Source organism: Accipiter gentilis, chromosome 25, assembly GCF_929443795.1.
Source record: "Accipiter gentilis chromosome 25, bAccGen1.1, whole genome shotgun sequence".
NCBI lineage: Eukaryota > Metazoa > Chordata > Aves > Accipitriformes > Accipitridae > Astur > Astur gentilis.
Window position 1 is genome coordinate 19,697,290 of NC_064904.1, and position 22,109 is coordinate 19,719,398.

Consider the following 22,109-nt stretch of genomic DNA (forward strand, 5'->3'; position numbering starts at 1 on the left):
CGCAGTGTTGGAGGGATGAAAGAGCCCCCCCTTGCTTCATAAAATCTGTGTGTACGCAAGGGGTTTTCTTTCGTCTACAGATGTCCATTTCTAGTGTTACAAGGTGCAAATTCCGAGGTTCGGCAGACGCTGGAAGCTGTGTTCTCGTGTTGAAATGCCGGTATGTGGTCCGCGTGTCTCTGATCTCCAGAGTTTCCTAGCATGACATCTTTCATCATCATCATCAAGTCGGAGGACGTAGATACATGTGGCCACCAGATTCCCTTCCAGCGTGAAGACGGGCCGCATCCTTTAACTCCCCTCTTTCCCCTGTTCTGGGCGATGCTTTAAAGTCGCTCTCGCCCGGCTTCACGGGATACCTGGCCTCGCAGCGCCGAGCCAAAAAAGTCCTGTAAATAAGGGCACAGGCCGAAAGGAGACAGTTGGGGCCCTCGCTCCAGCCAGCAATGCTCTAACCTCCCTGCCCCTCTTTGAAGGGGACGGGTGAGGGTCACCCCACGAGCCCCCGCTGCTCGGCTCATCTTGCCCAACGTCAGGAAACGGTGGCCTTTTTCTTCGTTTTTTTGGAAGGAAGTGGTTAACTCTTCCTTCACCGCCCCACAACGGGATTCGTTTGCAAACACGCTCTTCAATCGAGAGCAAGCGAGACCACAGAGATGGCTTGCGTGGGAGGGAAACGGAGCTCGGTGGGAAGCCTGCGGAGAACGGCCACGGCTGCCTGCAGCAGAGGACCCCCTACCCTGGGTAGTCCCCATTAAAGTCATCTCGGCCACCCCACTGCTCCTGGTCCCACAGGTGCAGGGTTCCCCACGTGGGAGATCTCCCGCAAGGGCTATCGCTTGTGTTCGGTGGATGTTTCTGATTCGCATCAAAGTGGAAGCTGCAGCAAGTGTGCGTCAAGTCAGCTTTGGCAAGTCTCGTGGCCCTCCCTTTTTTTTTTTTTTTCCCTCTCTCTTTTTTTCCCCTTCCTTTTTCTTGTTGCTGCTCAGCCCTGCAGAATGTCATTAGAAAATGAGCCATTTATAAAACAAATGTTTCCAGGAGAAACTCCCCTGAACACCCATGTCATAAAATTATTGAACGCAGTGTCTGAGAGCGTTCAGGATCCAAAATTTCCTCGGGGCTCACCCCTATCCATTATTCTGTTGCTGCTTCAACTGGGCGGTGACATTTTACTGGCGGCACCCTGTTCTGCTCTGAAAGAAGTTGGCCTTCTGGCTGTTCTGCTAACAAACCAACACGCCGCTCCCCTGGTGTCCTCCTCCGTCTGCGAAAACCATGGTGGGGATGTAGCGATCCTGGGGTTGCCTGACTGATCTCTCACTCCCCTTCCCAGCACATCCCAGGGGACAGAGAGGGGTGACAGCCTCCCCACCCCACGTACTGGTGGCATTTTCAAGGCTGAAAAAAGCGGTGTGATTTCCAGAGCGGGGATGTCCCCTCCTTCTAGAAATGCTCATAGCTTTTGCTCAAGGTAAACACTTAGGGCTGGAACGTCCCATATTTCACTCTCCGCTGGGATCGGTTTTGCCCAACGACTCAGTTCCCACTGGAGCACCATATAACTCGCCAGACTTTCCAACACACTCTACAAAGTGCTTTGAGATCCCTGCCAGCTCCCTCTCTGGTCTTCTGGCACAGTTCAAGAGGCAGATATTAATCTTAACAGCTATATGCTGGCTGGGCCCTGGTTGCCTAAGAGATTCTCCCTGAATTTATTTATTTGGATTTATACAAAAGAGCATGAAAAGGAACACTCCTCCCAGACTCCAAGCTCACCAGCCATAAATTACAAAAACAACTACAATGAAACCACCCACAGTACCTCCCGCCCCCGACACAACTGTTTTCCTCCAACACCCGGCTCTGCAGCAGCAACGTCCAGCTTCTCTGCATGCCTTGGCATTCCCACATGGAGACATCGACTGCAGGCGGCCCAAGGATCAGTACTTTGGGAAGCCGTGTCCTCGTTCCTTCTTCAGAGCTTCTGGGCTAGCACTTACACGAGAAGTGGAAGAAGCTGTGGATGTGATTTCCAGCGGATAGGATGATCCCCTAGCACTTTTAAAAGTCCTAATGCACAAAGTTAGAGTAGCTCAGTTTGTGAATTCCCACGGGAGAGGGTTGGCCAGAGAGACCTCAAGAGGTCTTCTAATCCCTGCAGGTCTTCTCATCCACCTAGTCTGTCCTGATGCATAGCTAAATAACTTGGTCTTGAAAGCCTCTGGTGATGGAGTTTCCACTGCTTCCCACACAAGGAATCCCAGTACTCGCCCTTGGAAAATGTTTCCCAAAGTCTGACCTCAGTCACCCTTGCCCTTAGCCTAATCACTTTATATGCTAGCCCCAGCAGACACAGACGACTGATTCCTACCTCCTATTCAGTGGGGAAACTCAAAATACTTGAAGGCTGTTATCATGTTTTCCCTCAGTTTTCTCCTCTCTAGACTAAACAACCCCAATTTTTTCAGTGTCTCCTTGCAGGTCATGTTTTCTAGAGCTCTGTTCCTCTTTGTTCTTCTCCTCTGGACCCTCTCCAAGGAGTCCGCATCTTTTCTCAAGTGTAGTGCCAAGAGCTGGATTCAATATCCAGCCGAGGTCTTCCTGGGGCTGTGTGGAGCAGATGGATAACTTTGCATGTCTTCCGCATAGCCCTGCAAGGCTGATGTCTGTTTTGCTCTCAAAAGGCAGAGCACTGCTGACTCCTCTTCAGCCTGCGATACACTATGCCCTCCTCAAATGCACCAGAGCCCCAGACAGGGTCTCTTCTTATCAGCAAGGTCCTCTCTGATTGAAGGTCATTTGGCTTTGCTTTACAGCTCTTTTTGCTGCTTATGCTGAGTTTTGGCGATTTTAGCAATGTAGAAGCAATCCCTTGAGGTTTGAGTGACCCGGGGCCGTGTTCCTGCTGAGGGAAGGAAGACAGCCTATAGCTCTTTAAACATATTGTCATGAATTCACACTCGTGCCCTCTCTTTGCTTCAGACCCCAAAGGTTTTGTCCCAAGAAGGTAGGATGTCTCCCAGGGCTTGTTTCCTTCCCTCGTGCAGCTGTACCCTAATCCCAGAGAAGTGCTGTGGATGCTATGCTGACTTGATTTTTGAGGTCCTGCTCATCCAGCCCAAGTTTTCCATACCACACCAACACATCTTAAAAGCTACCTTCTGCCCTGGGGTATGAAGACCCCTTGGATCCTGCCGCCTTCTTCCTTGCAGCCCTTTCCTTGCCTTAGATCGCAGTGAACTGTAGAAGAACAGAGAAAGAAGCAGCAACGGGATGGCCACCAGTGGGTGGGCACCCTGATCTCCAGGCCCAGACTCCCAGGCAAGTTCCCAGCAGATGGTTGAGCTGGGACCAGGAGTCAAGATGAGGCTCATGCACTCGCTGTGCCGGACTGCACCACGTCTAGGGACTGAGCTGAAAGTGTGACAGTGCATCAGCTGTAAGTGACCACAAGGTCTAGAAAATGATCCGATAAAAACAAGTGTTATAGGGTCACAGGGTAACTCAGGCTGGAAGGAGCATCAGGAGGACCTTAACCCAACCTCTGAGCTCAGCCCAGGGTGCTCAGAGCTCTACCCCGTCAGCCTCAAAAAATTCCAGGGAAGGAAACCGCACAGCCTCCTTGGGTCACCCATTCCAATGGCCGACTGTCCTCATCGTGAAAAAGGTTTTTCTATATATCCAGAAATTATACTTACAGATCACACTCAGTATTTTCTCTGTGTGCATTTGTCCCAGTCCTAAAACCTAGGCACGGATCTAAACCAATCCTAAGACCTTAGTTACGGCTTTACTGACCCTTCTGCTGCCCCTTTTATCCAGAGCATAGTCACAAAGTGGGATTTAGTGACAGAAGGGGATGCACATGGTGCAGTAGGATCCAAGTCGCCACGTGAGCAGGAGGACGAAGCGAAGCGAGCACACTGAAGGCAGCAGGTGAATCTCAGCTAACGTATGGGGCTGCCCCCTCAAATGCAGGCGCCTGCCTTTTGAGCTGAAGCCACCTCGTTGGTACATGTCGGTGCACGTTCTTGCACCATGGGGTCTGGTCCTGCTGGGGGTCTTCAGGTATTGCTGCAATTTCAAAAAATATGCAGTCTCAAACAGACATCCAGGCTGAAGTGGAGGCTGCAGGTGGAGTAACACCATTACAGAGATGTTGGACTCATCCCAAGCCCCAGGAGCTAGGGTCAGAAAAATCAGAATAAAATGGAAATGGGAAAGAAATCCAAACCAGTACAGGGTGTGTTCATTCAGGATATTCTTTCTTTAACTCTGCCCTACAGTCAAGAAATAATGACGCAGTTATAATTCAAGCATGGTTGTTGTTTTGTAGCCCTTGATTAGATTCAACTAATTAGATGCAGCAAAGATTTTTCTTTCTCTCTTCTGTTTTCCTTTATGCTCTTTAAAGTTACGGTGTCAATTTGGGTGGGTAAGGGCTGCCCAACAGTTAACAAACTAACCAGAAACTCTCAGAAAAATCATCTTATTCTGCTATGTGTTGTTCCCAGTGCACCAGGGAGGCGTAGCAGGGGCAGAAGGAGACTTCAGCTTACTGTCAGCATTGTTCAGTCCCCCAGGACTGTATCTGCGCTTAATGATGGACCTAGGAAAACCGCAGCTATGACGGTCCAGGAGAGCTGGTGAATTGCTTCGGGCTTTTTCCCAGTAACACACTGCTATGTGATTTTAGGATCCATTTTTTTGTACCAGAGTCCAAGGCGTATAGGGCTGGAAATCCCAGTCCCACTGGATCCAAATGCAGAAATCACCTGACCAAGGTTTCACGCCAGTGGAAATTAACAGACAAAATGTTGTCCATAAGATAGGAAGGAAAGTGGTACTGTCACAAGAAAGCCTCTTAAGCAAGCGTGGCTGCACTCTGTATTCAAGAGAAACACAAAGTTTGGGAGACAATAAAAACACCTAAGTATTTTGCCTTGGCTAATCAAAGACATCTAGGAGCCCAATGCACAGCTTTAGAAGAAAACCCAGCAAATTGCTGCTGCACAAATAAAAAACAACTGAAGAATAAAAAGATTATTGCAGAGCAACTTTCTTGGAGACAGCCAGGAAACTACAGAAGACCAGAGAAAGGATCCACCCTGAGGTGTCCGCATCCATGACTGACTCCACCAAAGACACAAATCTGATTGCAAACTGCACCAGCATAGAGCCTGAAGCCAAATGCTAACAAAAATCAAGAGGCCCCATGGGAACTGGTGGGTTGCTTTATATACTGAACATCAGAGCGATGGCTATCCGTGCTAGATTTGTAATTCCGCACGGATGGTGGTCATCAGCGTGAGATAAACTAATTACGGGAGGCAGGAACAAGTTGAAGCTACATAAATCAAGCTGCTTGGTCTCACTGAAAGGTGCAATGGCCACGAGGTTTCACCTGAGGACTCACAGGAAGAAATGTTAGATTTGTTGAAAGCCCAGTTGAGGTTTTGGGAAATGGAGTCCACCAAGACCTCCAGAGATAGCAGAGGGGCTGAAAGGATGCAGCCAGTAGGGGGCAAAAAGGGGAAAGAAACCAGCCTTGCCAAGGAAATTCCAGGAGCAGTGACGGCAACAGCAGCAGTGGCTCCAGCTCCCTCAGCTACTGCCTTAAGATGGGAAAGGAGGAAAAGGGAGGGAAGATGTCCTCAAGAGAAGTGAAGGTTGGCACTGATGGGGCTGTGGACTCCCCAGGTTTTATGGCAGCAGCTGTAGCAATGGGGGTGTAGAAACTTGGCCTGATAATGTCTGAGGATTCTTCTTAGGTGGATTCGGGGCTGAGGTCCATCCCACCTCTCAGACTTGCACCTCTTGCAGACATGAAATGACTTGGCTACCTTTTTATCTTCTGCTAGCCACACTTGTGACATACGTCTGCAGTCACCTGCCTTACACAGTACCCTGACACCTGTAAGCAGTGTCCTGCCAACCAGGGGGACCATGCTGTCACCTCTGTCAGGTCAGGACAGCCACCTTTCCCACCCCTCTGACCTGGTGGAGGTATCTCTGACCTGCAGCTGTGGTGGTCCTCACAGGCTCTCTTTATAACCATCGGCGAGAAATGGGTAAATCAAAGGTGCCCTTTTCCCCTTTTGCAGCAGAAGATATTGGGTGGATGGGGCCCTGGGAGCACCTATTTCTGCCCACCAACTCCACAGGGGGCCTGGGAGGACTGGAACATCTGAAGGCACCTAAAGTGTGATGAGATGCAGCCAGACCTTCACGGATGCCGGTCCATGTCCAGGAGAAGAGGAGACGTGTGCCACGGAGGGCACCCAGGCTTGGGTTTGGAGGTGGCCCATATTGCCCTTTCCAGGGCTGCTCTTCTTCTACAGCGGAGAGGGACCCATGGCAAGTGGTAGGAGACAAGTTCAGGGCAGGAAAAATCCAGCAGGGCCTCTCTTCTTGCGGATGGCCTTTCGTGCTCTTGCTCCACCATGCCCTGTATTGCCCTCTCCCCACAGATGTTACCTTGCTACTAAAATTACACTTTCTCAGCATAACCTGCCATGTTTAAAATCAACTCCAGCTCCCTGAAACTGTGACACTCACTCAAACCCCAATATTTTTTAAAAGCTCATTTTCTGTTCTTTATATTTTCTGAGTCTTGAAGGTGATCTCAGGTTTCACACCTTACTTGAGAAAACTTTTTAAACAAACATTGAAATTCTCAGTCACATGACTCCAAGAATGGGGACTTAAGAAATACCACAGAGCTTGCAATAAAATCCTGTGAGTTCGCAGCTCTGCCCATCTTCAGGCTTTGCTCAGTCAAGTTCAGATCTGCAGTTCCTAAAAATACCATGAAAATCAAAGCACTCCTCAAGTGCCCTGAGCCAGTGCAGGAAAATGCTTCAACCCTCTGCAAAATACAGACAATTCTTCCTCCAGCCTGCGCTCCTCTGTGAGAAAACACTCTCTGCTAGGGCAGCAGTCAGCACATCAGCATCAGCAAAACCTCCAGCACGGCTGTTGTGCCAACTTGTGCATCTTGGACTGAGAAAATGGTCCTGAAGGGAATTTTGGCAGAGGTGAGTCCATTGCCCTGGGTGATGTCTGCCATGGATCGGCTTTGAGAACTCCTTGGTCCCACTGGATCGTTATACACCTCGTGATCACATTAATTAAGCTGAAATGGATTTAGATGCTGGCTCGAGGCCAAAAGGCATGAACATATCCACACCCAGCCTTCCTCCAAGCATAACATGATGGGACAGGGGGTTCGCAGTCCCTAAACGACAGTGGGCAGGAAGAGATGAAGCTGGCATTGATTAACTGAGCTGATTTTCCCAGAAAGTGGGAAAGCCAGGACCAGCTGCAGGGGGGGACCCATGGGTGCTGGCTGGATGAGAAGGTAAACACAAGCAAGAGGCGTCACACATTCTTCTGTGCATCCCTCACCTACAGCTGGGCTCGAGGAAGAAGTGGCCAGCTTGCCGCTGAAGGGAAGGGTGTGTTAGTGCAGCATCCCAGCTCCCACATGAGCCACCCCAGAGCCAAACTACCGTTTGATTAATCAATCGTTCGATCCAGCTCCCTGCCTCCCTCCCCATGCAACGAGCATGAGCCGAACAGCACGCACTCACGGCCTTCAAGGGCTGGCTTAGGCAGCCCCTGATAGTGCTGTTTATACAGCTTCCCGATGGAAACAATGTGGATTTTATTAAACGATCCCATTAATGTTTCTCCATGTTGTCATTGCAGACTTCAAACGATGATTTATGTTGGCTCGTAGGTCTTTGTCCTCGCAGCCGCACCGTGAGCAGCATCCAAGGACAAAGTGTTCTGGGACGGGACGGTGGGAGTCCTGCTGCTCCGGCTGTGCGGCCGTGCCGAGGTCTGCTCCTCCGGTGCCACGCGTAGGGGAACAAAGGGGACCGCCAGCCGGCCAAGGACAGTGACACGAGCCACACGGCCACCTGGGACCATCCTTCGTGCTGCAGTGTGGTGTTGGGCTCCCACACCGATGGCTTAAAGGGAGAGCTGCCCGGCCCTGCGCTGCAAGGGAGCCCGCACGACCGCCGGCAATTTTTTTATCCTCTTTGAAGTGGCACAGCTCCTTTTGCCCCAGAAAAACTGTACCTGTTTGTCACATGCTGATTCTTAGCCCTGAGAATTACATTTATACTGCTAAGCTCCTTTCTCCCCTATTTTTCCACTCCATCATTCCTTGGCTGATTTTACCCCCAAACCAATTTTGCCTCTTTGCTGCCCATTTTGCTTATATGCTGGTTTTCACCTCAGGAGTGAACCAAATAATCCACTCAGCAGAGAAAACCCAGCTACGGAGCCAAGGGCTGTCCTCTTTGGGACCAACAAGCCGCAGACAGCCATTCTCGTCCAAGATAAGACATGGCAATGCCTGGTGTGACCGAGCAGTCAGTAGGGATGGAGCCAGGACAGGTATATACCCCAAGAAGTTCTCTATGTGTTCTTTGGAAGGTGTAAAAAATGCTGCAAAGTGCACCTGCATTGCTCCGGTGCGTGCTGGGTCTGGTCTGGGTGCAGCACTCAGGTTGTGGAAACAAGGCATTCCTGAGACACACCTTCCCATCCAAGAAATCCCAAGGTTTTCGCTGGCAGGCACCAATTTTGTGTGCGTGCACAAGGGCTTCATTCTCAAAGCTCACCCTGAACATCCTCCAGATTATTTTGGTCACTCGGTCTTCCTGCCAGCGAGCAAAGAGCTCGCAGCTCTCCTGTAAACTGCCTCAAGAGCATCGTTCGAGATGAGAGCTCTGGGTGGGGTGGTCACAAAAACGCATCCAGCAACCGCATGGCCACGTGCAACTGCTGAAAAATCAGTCAAGGAGGTCTGTAGTAAAGCTGCTTTTCATGCACCCGGGACAGCTGAGTGAATCTGCTCCCTACCCTCCTGTTTAAATACAACCCCTGCCCTTGGCTGCAGTCTGGGAGTATTTCACCCTGGGGGCTTCTCTCAGAGATCTTGCTCTTTAGGGAACCGCAGTCACATTAGAGTAGATGTGAAGGGGTTCAGACTTCCTCTCTCTCACACATGTAAGGTCACTGTAACCCCTGTTTTTATCGGCACCTGCATGCACCAACATTTCCACGCCCAAAACTGTAATTCTGAGAACTACAAGGTGATGTTATATAGAGGATTTGGGGGAAAGCCTGTGCGGAATAGCAGAAGTGCAGCTCAGTTTCTTGTATATTTTTGTTTTAAAAATCATCACAAGCTGAAAGCAAAAGGCAGAATTAGACCAAACAAAAAATGCCTCTTGTTGTCATCCACAGGAAAGTTTAAGATCCTGTAGCAGGAACAGGCTTTCCTTGCCCAGCTTTGGAAAGATCATGTCCCTGGGCTACGGCCCTCCTTGTGCTTCTTATTTCTTCTTTGTTGACCTATTACTCCCCTCAGGCCTTCAGTTTACCGAGGACATCCTCTGGCCAGCCAGGACTTGACATTCACAGCACTGCAACAAACCTTGGACCAAACCCCAGCAGCTTGTAGCAATTGCCAGACCAGCTCTCCAGGCGCCAGCTCGCTGGGATTGGAACATGATGGTCACCACGCGTGCCAGGTCACCTTGCAGAGGACAGTCACAAGCACTCAGGTGCTTTCCTTGCCCTCCGTCCTGTCCCCTCTCCTGGGGCACACGTGTCGTCTTCTGGCTGCAAAGGAAGAGGATGCAAACTTTTGCAGTAGTAACAAAACCAACCAGTCTCATCTTTCCTTCCTCCTCGGGGTGAAGACTGCTGTGTCTAGTTTGCCGTCCCATTTAGACATCATCAAACCACCAGATTTCTTGTCACTCCAGTGGGAAATGGCAGTATGAAAGCCCAAGTCTCAGATGCCCACTTGGACCTGCCTGAGCTGGGATGAACCAAGGGCTGTATCTGAACAGGCCATGGAGGTGCCCGCATGAACTTTGCAGGTGAACCCCTCTCCTGGGCAAGGTGGCAGAAGGTGAGCTCTCCTCCGCTGGGTTTTGCAGGGAAATGGTTCTCCCGAGCACAGCATAAAGGCTGCCTGAATTACTATGGGCTAGTGAAAACTCTAAAAAAGCAAAATACAGCTGAAGGGAAGAATACATTGGGAAGGGAATCATATGGCTGGCTGGGAAATGCAGGGCTTTGAAAAGGGATGGGGCGGGACAGGAAGAACATTCCTTTCTCACTACAAACGCCTTGAGCCGCTTGGGAAACATCCGAAGAGGCTGCCCGCTCGCACCCTGGGGCCGGCAGCGTGGGTCCTGCTCGCCAGCAGATGCTGCGCCCACGGAGCCGCAGGCTCATCCGAGACCACCACCATAGACGGAGAGGGACGAGGTGCCCGGAAAAAGGCAGCCTGAGTCCCAGATGCTCTGGCTGGAAATCACGGCGTGTACTGGGCGCAGGTGGCTGCACGCAGCAGACTCACCTCATCTGCGGCCGCCGGTGCCGGCTCGGAGCTTCTCAGCTGCGTGCGTGGAAAAGGAGGGAGAGGGGATCTTGTTGCTGCAGGGATGTGTTTTTGCAGCTCCATGTGGTGCTCACACCCGGATGCCGTCCATCTTTCCTGGGAAGATGGGAGAAGTGCGGTTGCTTTGTGCTTTCACCTCAAATAGGACTTTACAGAGCCTTCCCCACCTTGTTGTGGGGCACAGAGGAGTGGGACTGACGTCAGGGCAGGTCTCCTTTCCACCACCTTGTTCCTCATCCCCCTGCCCCTGCCTCTTCTCTGCCCCACTGTTCAATAGGGCTGTCTATTCTTCCCCAGATTTCTGAATTAATGTCAAAAGCAGGGTTTGTAGATATATGGAAGTGAAGAATTATACCCCTCCTCTGCATCTCCATGCTGACAAAGCCATCACTTGGGACATCACGGCCGCCCCAAATGACCAGATGAGAATAACATGCTCCCTCAGTCCCCGTGTAAGCAGTGCAACCCCTTATGTTGACTTCTACAGGCATCCAAGAGAGGGGACCCAGCCTTGCTCCCCCACTGCTACATGCAATGCCACCAAAACTGGCGTCAGGATAGACCCCATCCTGCAGTGGGCTTATTTTTTTTTTCCTATTTACAAAGGGCTGGCTTTTCCTTTTGATAATTATCAACCACACTGATGTGCTTTTGTTCCCTTTGAAGTCATTTGTGTCTCCACACATGCTTGCTGCTGCTTTGAGACACGTTTTTGTCCCAAATTGCTGAGGACACCCATGAAGAGCCTCCTTCCTGGCACAAAACCACATGGGGAAGGTCTCTGCCCCTTTCCAAATATGTACTAGCTTCCCAACAAGCGCCAACAGTGCCTGTCTCCTGCAGGTATGATATTGCGTGGACTCTTCTTGTAGAGAAACCCATAATGTCGGTCTTTCCCTCCTATCAGCTGACTGATGGCACGGTGTTTGGCATTCTTAAATTCGATATCCCAGCTGTGTTTCGCTTTGCAAGACTGATGGGATGCAGAGGATGCAGCCAGCGAACTCATATGGAGCTGCGGTCATTCCCATCCAGGTCCCCACACGAACCCGGTGACACATGGCACAGGGCTGGCAGAGCAGCAGGGCATGGGGACAGCACAAGGAAAGCCCAAGGGGAGCAAAGATCCTGATGGCAGCAGGGATGGGAGTAGGGTTTCTCAGATCAACACAACCCGGGGCCGGGCAGGGTCTAGCATCCCCAGAGCTCAGCCTCTCCCACGTCTGGAAAAAGCCACGGCAGAAGCTGCAACGGCAGCCGGCGGGGAGGTAGGCAGAGCACATCTCACCCTTGGCAGGCAACAGGTAGGGATCAGAATTTCCCCCCTTTATTTTCTCATCCTGACCAGAAAGGAAGATTTTTGGAGCTGGTGGGAGAGGCGTGATAGTTTAAATCAACAGTTTGCTGTTAGCACTGAAGAAGCCTGCTCCGCACGTTACCGGTAAACAAACTGTGCTCTGAGAAAGAAAGGCCTGTTTATAAAAGCTCCTCTTGACATTCGCCTCCTCAAACATAGCAAAGCATGTGCTAGAAATAGATGCATGAATGATCGAGTCTGTTTTGAGTCTCCTCTCTTCAACAACCAAGGAAATCCCTATGTACAAACATTTAAACTGTAACATCTGGAGCACAGTAATTTTATCTTGAAGATCCACATCAAACAAACCTGCAGCTCAGCCCAAGAAGATATACAAATACTTCCCCAAGGAGACCCCAGTCTTATAACTTGGGTACCAGGAGACTTGTGATTTAAAAGAAAGATAATTCAGCATCTCTTTATCCACACCTGACAAGTATGCCTTTGGAGGGCATTAACATGAAATTATCGCCCTTAATCAAACCCAAAGTAAAACAGATTTGTCCCAATTATTTGATACAGGCCTTGAAATACCCAGTTTAAAATTTATAACCCAAGAAACCTTATGCATCATTTGCAGCTAGAGCTTTACCCAAGAAATTTCACTTTGGTTACACTTTTTCTGTACAGCTGAATTGCTAAAATAAGCACCCAGCCATATATAGCACAGTACGTTGGCACTCACAGCAGTGGGGAATGGCTGGATTCAATTTTCCATGGAAGATGACAATTAAAATTGCTTTCTTTGGTATATCCCATCCTTTCTGTTGTTTTTCTGTGCTCTCCAAGTGCAGAGTAAATTTAGGACGCCGAGCTCCTTTTCCTTCAAAATCTCACTTCCAGTTTCCATCTTATTAAAGACATGACTTAACTTTAATGTGTGTAACATAAACGGTACCGTAAAGAGGAAGAATTAAAACAGCATGGGAACATTTGTATTTTCAAGACGGGGAAATGGCACGGCATATTTCCTTTTTGGTTGTTGTTGTTTATCCAGTGGATAAACCTTGGCGTTCCCTCTCCTACCGAATACTTCGCCTGCCTTGCAATAATTGGGAATTCCACGTTTTGCAAAGTTATTGTATTATATCCACAAATAATCCATCTTGTCAAGTCCATCTCGTACGTCGAAGATAAAGTTGGAGCTGAGTCACTGCAGACATCTGGAGAAGGTTCATTACTTGTAATTGCGAGCCCCTCTGTTAATGCACCCCATGAGAAAGGAGCTGACAGGCTGCATATTTCTGCAAACTGTTCCCAGAAAGAACCAATTTCCTGACTTCCATGTGGTGTCAATAATATAGGCATGAGATGGAGCAGTGCTTATGAAATATTAAATCTGCTTACAGGACCCAGCTATAAGCAAATTCAGACCACCTGGGAGATGGAGGTTTGCACCAGGTACGTAGAGTTTGGCACTCACCTGGTATATGAGACCGATGGCCTCTAATCTATGCATTTTGGCTTATTTGCCACAAAACTTCCTGACAGTAGTAGAGGGGGGAAGAAAAAGGCAGAGGGTGGAGCGGGTAGAACACATTTCTTCACGTTTAGGATTCAAACCTTTCAAATCACTGACATTACTAAATTTACTATCACAAGCAGCCAGAGATCTTATTATTCATCGGCAAAAAAAAAAAAAAAGGCTGATATTTCATGGCTTTTGAATTAGATCATTTTGGTTCGTGCCAATGAAAACAAAGCATTAGTGTTTTGATGTTTTAATATAATGATTTAATTCTCTCATTGATATTAGAACCCAGAAACATAACAAACACGAAGACCCCTTCAAAATCCTTGAGTCAGAGCACAGGCTCTTAAATCACTTCAGCACTCAGACCTCCTGTTTCACAGCGTATATTTTATGCCGGCAACTTTGCAAAGAGGGGGTCCTTACCATTGCAAACGTGCAGTTTCATAGTGCTAACCTGCATTCGGCAAGCTTGCCTGTGTAAATTGAAAAACATCTGGGCTCTTTTTGCTGGCAAAAGCGGCGGTTCCTTGACCTCGGAGCAGATCCATCGACTTGAGCTCCAACGCAGAATTTTCATCAGTTCGCCCCCAATTTTCCACTCTGCACTGCTCCCCAGGAGGCAACCCAGCACCCCTGGGTTGGGAACAGACCGAGACGTGGAGCCACAGGCATGGAGAGAAAGCAATTTTAATGACATTAGGCCACCACCTATGTTGTACTCCCCAGTCTTCAGGGCTGGGGATGAGGAGTGGTCTCCATTTTCCCTAGCTGGAAATAAAAGACAGGTTTCCTTCAAGAAAGTTGAGGGGAAGAAGCAGGGGAGAAATAGGCTTTCAGTAGAGCAACAGCAAGATGTCAGCAAGCCTAATGGGGATATTTTGCTCTGTGCTGCATAGAAAACAGAGGTAAAACGTTGCATGGGACTTCTTAGCGACACCTTCCAGGAGGAGAAGCTATCTGTGATGATGGGCACACACCCCAGAGGTGGTAGAAGATGGGACATGCACATGGTACTGCAGACCAAAAGCTGGCCTACACCAAGCTGAGACACATGGTATGGAGATGTAGGATCAGGTCAGGCGGGCACTTTTGTGCCAGCCATGCCACATCCATCCCGCTCCTGGGGGGCAGGCGGGTGCCCCCCTTGTTCCCGATGCTGAGCTTCTCTGCCAGGGCATTGCACAGCACAGCACAGGACGTGGAGATTTGGGCGCACGTACGCCTTCCCATCTATTTATTTCATGTGAGCGGGAAGGGGCTATTTTTGGTTTATAGCCTCTTTGCTGCAGCCAGTATCTGTCAGCGGGACATGACGTACGGCGCTGTGTGACGGCTCTGCTCCCTGCGCTCCCCCTCACACGGCAGGAATGCCTCTTGTTTTCTCTCCTCTGGACCGCGTCGGAGCTGAAAGCATCCAGCCGGGCCAGCTTGAGGCACAGGCAAATCAGGGAGCTGCCCAAAGCAGCCCAGGCGTCCCTGCCCGTGCCAGAGTACTGCAAGACCGGTGGGCTCCTACCACCAAGAGAGAGCTGGGGAGGTGCATGCACGGCTGCCCGTACCAGCAGCAACCAGAGCAGCACACTGAGATCTTCTCCCATGCCCCATCCTTGCCCTGACTCTCCTCCTGAGGACCAACGGGTACAGGTTGAGAAGCTCTGAGCTGGATTTGTCCCTCGCCACGCTGCTTAGACCTAAAGGTCTGATGCTGCAAGATGCATTTTGGGGTGTTCTCCTGTGTTCATGTCCTGCATTCTCCATCTATAGGTCAATTCTGGATGCAAAGCCTCCAGTCTCTCCGAGGACATGCAACTGGCCATCGTGTGTTTGTGATGATCAAAGCTAAAATCTCTCCCACGTCATGTAGGCTGAGCCTGGGATTCGACCGTAGTTTTGGCCTGGAACAGCTGGAGCAGACAGAGGAGGGCTGAGCCGGTGCAGGACTTTGTCCAGCTCCTGCCTCTAGCTGTGCTGAATACTGCGCAGAAGGGCAGGCACCAGTGAGGGGCAGGCTTCGGTGGGGCAGTCTGGTCCCCTGGGCTCAAGGCGATACTTGGAGTGATCACCCACGGCTTTGTAGTCACTGGGATGCTCTTCTTGCTTGCCTTATGTCACCTTCTGTGGATGTGTGGTGCCTGTCTCCCATCTGCTGCCGGTCACTGAAGGACCTGAGCCTCCAACTCCCACATCTCCAAATCTCCAAAAGGACATTCAACAACATTTACATCTAATTGCAGATGCCACGCTCTGGCAATATCTAATGTTTCATGTTTCTCATGCAATGGGTGTCCTGCACTACCCAAACAAGACGAATTAAAAATGCTAAAAAAAATAAACAAGAAAGGTCCTTTGCGTTCCTCAAAATAGTAAAAAAAAGGGCTCTCGTTTAATGAAGGATGGTGTCTTTTGCTCCTGACAGCAAAGATTCATAGTTGGGGCCTGTTTTAAAGAGCATTCAGCCCAGCTGTTTCTACTGTGAGGCCACATTTCACGCCCATCAACAGTCATTCTCGTGTCCACATTTCCACAGACAACTGTCCATGTTCAGCCCAATAAGTTGGCTGGCTCAGCCAGCCAAAAAAGCACTGTGGTAGGTGGGGTCTGGCCAGCTTCCAGGACACCTACCAGTCTCAGGAGCTTCATTTCACACCTTCTCTTCTCCCAGCAAAGCCCCAACACCACAACACCCATGGTGTCAGCAGCCATGGAGGGTTACCATGGCCAACGGTGGGATTAGCAGTCTTACTGAGGGATGAAGGACTGTGCGGCCCCATGTCTCTAGTACTCCTGTAGTAAAGGGGAAAGGGGTTAAGAAAGCAGCCCTGGCTCACAGAAGATGCGAAGGTTTGTACCTTAGCTGCTCCCTGAGTACCCAAAGGAGCTCAACCCAGGGCAGGACCTCTCGTCTGAAGGTACACTGCCCTGAGCACTGTGCCATCCCTTTGGTATCAGTACATTCACGGTGCGGCTCAGTATCCCCTTCTTGCATTAACAGAGCAGGGCTGTATTTTGGCAGAGGGTTTGTGACACCTCCAACTGCTCTGCCTGGCTGTCCGTCTCAGCTCCAGCTCTGAGACCCCAAATCCCTCCATTCTGGCCCAATCCTTGCTGGTGCTGAGCATAGAAGAAGTGCGGGCAACAAACAGGGACATGCGGCACCGAATCTCACCAGTCATTTATCACCTCAGCAAGAAGAGCTTGGTAACAGGCTGTTATCTTTAGTGGAAAGCAGAAGTAGAAAGGAGACACCAGGACTAGTTCACCAACCCCAGGTCACCTCCCTGGCCAGTGCCGTTATCAGTTATCAGTGTCTGCAGCTCTCCAGGTGCTCAGGGAACAGGGATACCCCTCACCACCTGCAGATCATCTTACCCACCCACCGAAAACCAGAGTCAGGCAGGTGCCGCTGCCCATCGGTACATATCACGGCGTTTGCCAGCCAAGGTTTGAGCTGCCTCCCTGAACCATGCTGATTTAGCCCAAAACAGGCCTTCCCTCTGTCCACCCTCCCAGTGCAGGGAACATGTTGCTTCACCCCAGCCTTCCCCTCCGCTTGTTTCTGATGGAGAGCGGTGACCTTTTCAACATATTTCCTGGAGTATTATAAAGCGTTATCTGAATGGGCCTCTTAGAAAAAAAACAGCATAAACCAAAGCAATTTGGGTAATGATGGCCTTTTGGTCCGGTTTATCCTACACCAAACTCCATACATGGCAACTCTGAACGTTTCCCAGACCCTCACAGTAGACCTTGGAACTGTCTCTCTGATTTATCGGCTGTTTCACAACACATGCATTTCTCCTATATAATCCTAGTGTTTTGCTTATAAGTCATACTATAACTAAGAATCAATCTTCTTTATTTGAACATTTAGGACAGATTCACATATCATTTTACCATTAATTAGAATAGACTCAGCCTCGCAGATCTTTCAGGTTTCAAGCCTGGCTGTGGTGTTGCGGTTCTTTGCTGCTGCTTGCGTCATGTGAAAAAATCACAGACTTCAGGGCTTTCTGTTGCGGCTTGAAGAAGAACACAGGTTGTTTCATCACTGGTTGTGAGACATGTGTTACCCGGCTCATTAATTCACAACAGTTCTTGTTTTCTCTGCCTTTTTCATGCTGATCTGATACATTTGCAAAGTCCAGGGTTGTACTGCAAGTGATTAATGCTGCAGTAAAGTCTAATAAACTGAGATTCCAACAAAAAAGTGTGAAAAATGTAATCTCTAATGTTCTGAAAGCTCACATATGACAAAACCCATAAATCACCCCAGAAGTAGTCATTATGGTGAGTTACTAACTAGATTATACAGCTGCATCTGTCATAATTTCCCATTACGTAGAGAATAAACCTATCAGCCTGATTTATGGCAGAGGGCTTCACAATATGGGAACTGGGACCTGTGCTGTTCTGTGGCAAACGAAGAGAAATGTTGTGTCTACTCAAGTGCAGGATGGAAAAGGCAGGAGGGGAGATCTTCCCCTTTGCTCGTTGTCATTTGAAGGCACCGATTCAGGGCCAACAAGCCCACAGAGAGGAGTCAGGCTTACGCCCATGGGATGGCAAAAGACAGCATCCACCAACCTGTCCCAACACCAGCAGCAGCAGAACATGCTCTCCACAACTGAGAGGGAAGGGAGAAGCTGGGAAGTCTTCTGGGGGGACCAAAGTTGGTCATGGGGAAAGTAGGTGCTTTTGTCATGTCTGGGCATACGTTATCTCCAGACCCCTTACATACACCAAACAGCCACACTTTGAGCATGGACCCAGGCAGACCCTTTCCACTTTTATGGAGGAGAGAACAGGAAGGGCTGGCTTGGGGCAAAAATGGTCAGCTTCAGCCTGTGGAAGAGAATTTAGCCAACTCAAAGAAATGGCTTCATGAATGAGGGTAGGCTGCATTTCTCCGGAGGTCCAGTGTGTTTTTCAGACCACTGCAGAGTAAGTTACATCCTCCTACAGTGATCTCTTTATCACCATGCTGTTCTGGATTGCATGAGAATGTCTGCAGCAATTTGAGATAATTCCCAGCCCTTCCGCAGAAGCAAAGAGTGAGCTGAAGTGGCTGATTTACTAGTGAGCACAGCTGATGAAGGCAACATCAATAAGGACACTTGGCAAGCCCAGCTCCGTGCAACCAGAGCCTGCCTGTCTGTGGTGGTACAGCCTGTAATTAGCTAACACTCATCTGCTATATGCAGCGAGGATAAATATTGACAAACTTTGCAAGGGTCTCCATTTATTCGGCAGCTGCTGAAAGCACCAGGTGGTTTGGTAGCCTGGTGCATCTGTCTGTCACCACAAGCTGCCACCCACCCCTACGACAGCTCACAGCCAAGAGCAGCGAAGAGGTTGCCCGTGTCCTCCTCTTCTAATTAAACACCACAGGGTCCGGTAACACAGACACGAGGCTCAGAGCAGCAGTGTGAACTCCTCCTTGCCTCGGTTTGCTGCTAGAGATCAGACACTGGAAGCTGCTAACACCTACCTGGAAGGAACTGGAGCACCGAATTTTGCTGCTGGGTTCTTGCAGGACTTTGGGCAGGTCTCCCTGGCCTTCTGTGTCTCAGCTCCTCACCTGTAAAATGGGTGCATGAAAGACTTCTATTTCTGACCCATCCAAATGAACCCGTAGTCACCACATTCAACTGCTGAGATCCTCTGTCGGGAGCAGCTCAGAGCAATGGGGAACTTTTTTTTTTGCAGATGGAGCAGCTCCAATCATCCAACACAGAAGCTTTCCATGATCCTTCTCCCAAAGGCCAAGGAGCCAAAGAGGGGAAGATATCTGAACAAACGCTTTTGCCTTTCTAGTTACGGAGAATCAAAAGCAGTTTGTGGGTTGTGGGAGGAAGGACCTGACAGGCCAGTGTAAGCCAGGAGCTCAGCAGCCAGAGGCCAGACACCCAGAGCTCCTGTACTCCCCTGAGAGTCTCCCACCATGGTCTCCACAGACTGTTTAAATATGCCAGAAAGGGCCCAAATATGCAAGAAAAGAGGCTGTGTTTGTCCCCCAGGGGATTTCTGCTCATTGCCATTGCGCAACAAGCAAATGAGATGAACAAAACAGTGACCTTAAAGGTGATGGGGATCCCCAGGTGTTGTAGCTCAACAGACTCCACTGTCCCAACTTTCCCATGGGCAAGGTTGCCAGATATTTGGTGAAGCAAAACGACATGGCTTTTTGGTTATTTATGGAGAACTCTAGCCTCTGTGTCAACTTCTGAGGGCAGAAGAAGCACAAAGAGTTTGAAAAACAGTTGCGCAAAGGGAGATGGAGGTAAGACCACGCTGCCACCCCTCTGAAAGTTAGGAAAAGGTCTTTCAAGAACAACCCCCAAAGCAAGCACATGTTCTTTGTGCTTGCTCTAGTGACAGCAAGCTCTAGCAACAGGTAACCTGAGCAAAGTGCCTTATCTCTGTGACACCTGGAAGGCGACTTGCTAGACGTTATCACTGAGCAATACTTTGATCTACCAGGTGGGAGCAAAATGAAGGGATCCCACATGTTTCTCAGGAGACTTCTCCATTCGGAGCTCTCCTGGCCCACCTGAGCCTGCCTGCGACATCCAGCTCTGTCTCAGATTCCCACCCCAGCAAAGCACCTGTGGAGCTGAAATCTACCTTGAAAAACAACTTTAAAAAAAATCAAACAGAAGAAGAAACTTTCTTTTGTGGCAGCCAGGAGAGCTTGCTTTGGCCAGACAGCAGAGCCCTCTTCAGTCCAGTGGTGGGTAGTGAAGAACTGGTTGAACCAATGTGACCTTGCAGGCACTGGCAATGTCCCAGTTGGGCCAACCTGGGGTTTATCTGGTGCTTGGGTATAATGGGCAGCAGTGCCTTCAGGACACAACCAAATGCACCCGGTCATCGAAGCTCTCACCATAGATAGATGACAAAGATCTTTCAAAACCGGAGTGGGAAACGCATCGTATAATTACAGATTACAATTCTAGGAGGAAGTATTGTTTCATGGAGAAATCTTGGGGTGGAGGAGGAAAAAAGAGGGAGAAAGGGAAGAAACCCACATTCTGAAGCTAATAAATAAAAAAAAAGTGATTTAACAAAACATGTCATCATGTGACGAGGTAGTTTTTCTTGCAAGCAGGTGCACCGCAGTTTTAGAAATATTAAATCTTAAGAGGTTTGCATTGCACAATAGATGGCAGCCAGAAAGCATGTTGATGTTTTTTGGCAGTGTTTCAGATGTCATGGTATTTTTTTTTCTTTAAAGCTTCCATCAGCAGGAGGGAAAGCCGTGCCAAGGAAAAGGAATCAAATCTGGATGCAGCAAGACTCGCATTCAGACGGAGGCTCCCTGCCAGATGCTACAGGGCCAAATCGGAAACAACCACATTGAGTTCATTACGAAAACTGCATAATCAAAAGCCTGCATAAAGGCAAAAAAAAAAAATTAATCTATTTAATACTTAGCTAAATTCTCAACTGTTGAAATAGATTTGAAGAAAAATTCATCACAATCCCCTCTTCCTGCTGAGAAATTCCTCCTTGTTCTCCAAGACGTCCATGAGATGGCAGGAGTGCACTCTCCTCCGATGGCCGAAGGGACCATGACACGGGTGCCATTTCCACATGGGAAACCTCACTCCAGCTATGGGCACTGGCTGAGAAAACACTGATTTATCTTTCTATTTATTGCTGCTGGAAGGAGATGAGGAAGTGGCACCAAAGGGCACATCTTCAGAGAAGAAATCAACTGATATCAGTTTCGCAGAGAGGCTGGGAATGGCTCCATTTGCTCCTCTTGCTTTCAGCAACCTCTTGCTTTGGGTGATGTACCCCTGCTCACTGCAGACCCTGGCTCTACACACTTATCCCATCCTGTGCACTGGAATTTGCAAATGGGCCCTGAGAAACTGGAAGTGTGCAATGCAAAAAGGACCCAGACATGCGCCAGAAAGAAAACTGGAGGCTGTGATTTAGAAATCAGAGCCCCAGCATTTATTGCTGGGGATAACTATGGAAACAAACCCTCAGGGATGTCCCAGTTTTCAGCTCTGTTTATGATCCCGAGGCCTCCATGAAACTGGGGCACAGCTGCGAGCCCGCCTCTGGTTAGGCAGGACCCATAGCAGCCCAGATTCTGCGTGCCAGGCCAAGGGATGGGCTGGCACTTGTGCAAGTGCTTCCCTTAACCAGGCTTCAGAAGGAACATCCCAACAAGAGACTGATGCTAATAGCTGAAGAACACTCGGCTGCCCCAGCAGCTTCAAAAGAGCATGTTGCATGAAGGAGCTGCTCTTCACATGCTCAAGGGTCTTAAAATGAGGAGGTCTTCCAAGTCTTTCACCCGCTGAAATGCCAAATCCATGCTCAACTCATAAAGTCATACACAGGGGTTGCGGTTTTGCATAGGGGTAAAGGGTCCACGTGTTGTCTCTGTGAAGGATACAACTAGTTCTGCACCAGGTTCATGCTTGCTCAGGGACCCTCAGCTCAAATCCTACTGGGACAGGAAGGCAAAAAGAACTCCAGCAGCCACTGATCGACTCACTGCATCTGGCCCAGAGCTGGGCCAGTTTTGCTGTGCTCAGAGCTCCCTCTGCATCTGCGACTTCACACCTACGTGCACTGCTGTGATGGAATACACGCGTGAGTCACCACGCGTGTCTATCTTGTACTGAGCAGCAGGGGATGGGGGCTTAGGAGATGCCGAGGGGGACCCAAAAGCCTCAGAAGAACTGTGTGTGTTAGCAGAGCAAGGCTTGCTCCTTCTCCAGTGTCCCATCTCTCAGCAGGCACTGCCAGCACGCAGTAGAGCTGCGGTCCCAGGGACATCACTCCAGCCTGCAAACAGCCGTACTGCGGGGAGATACTGCCCA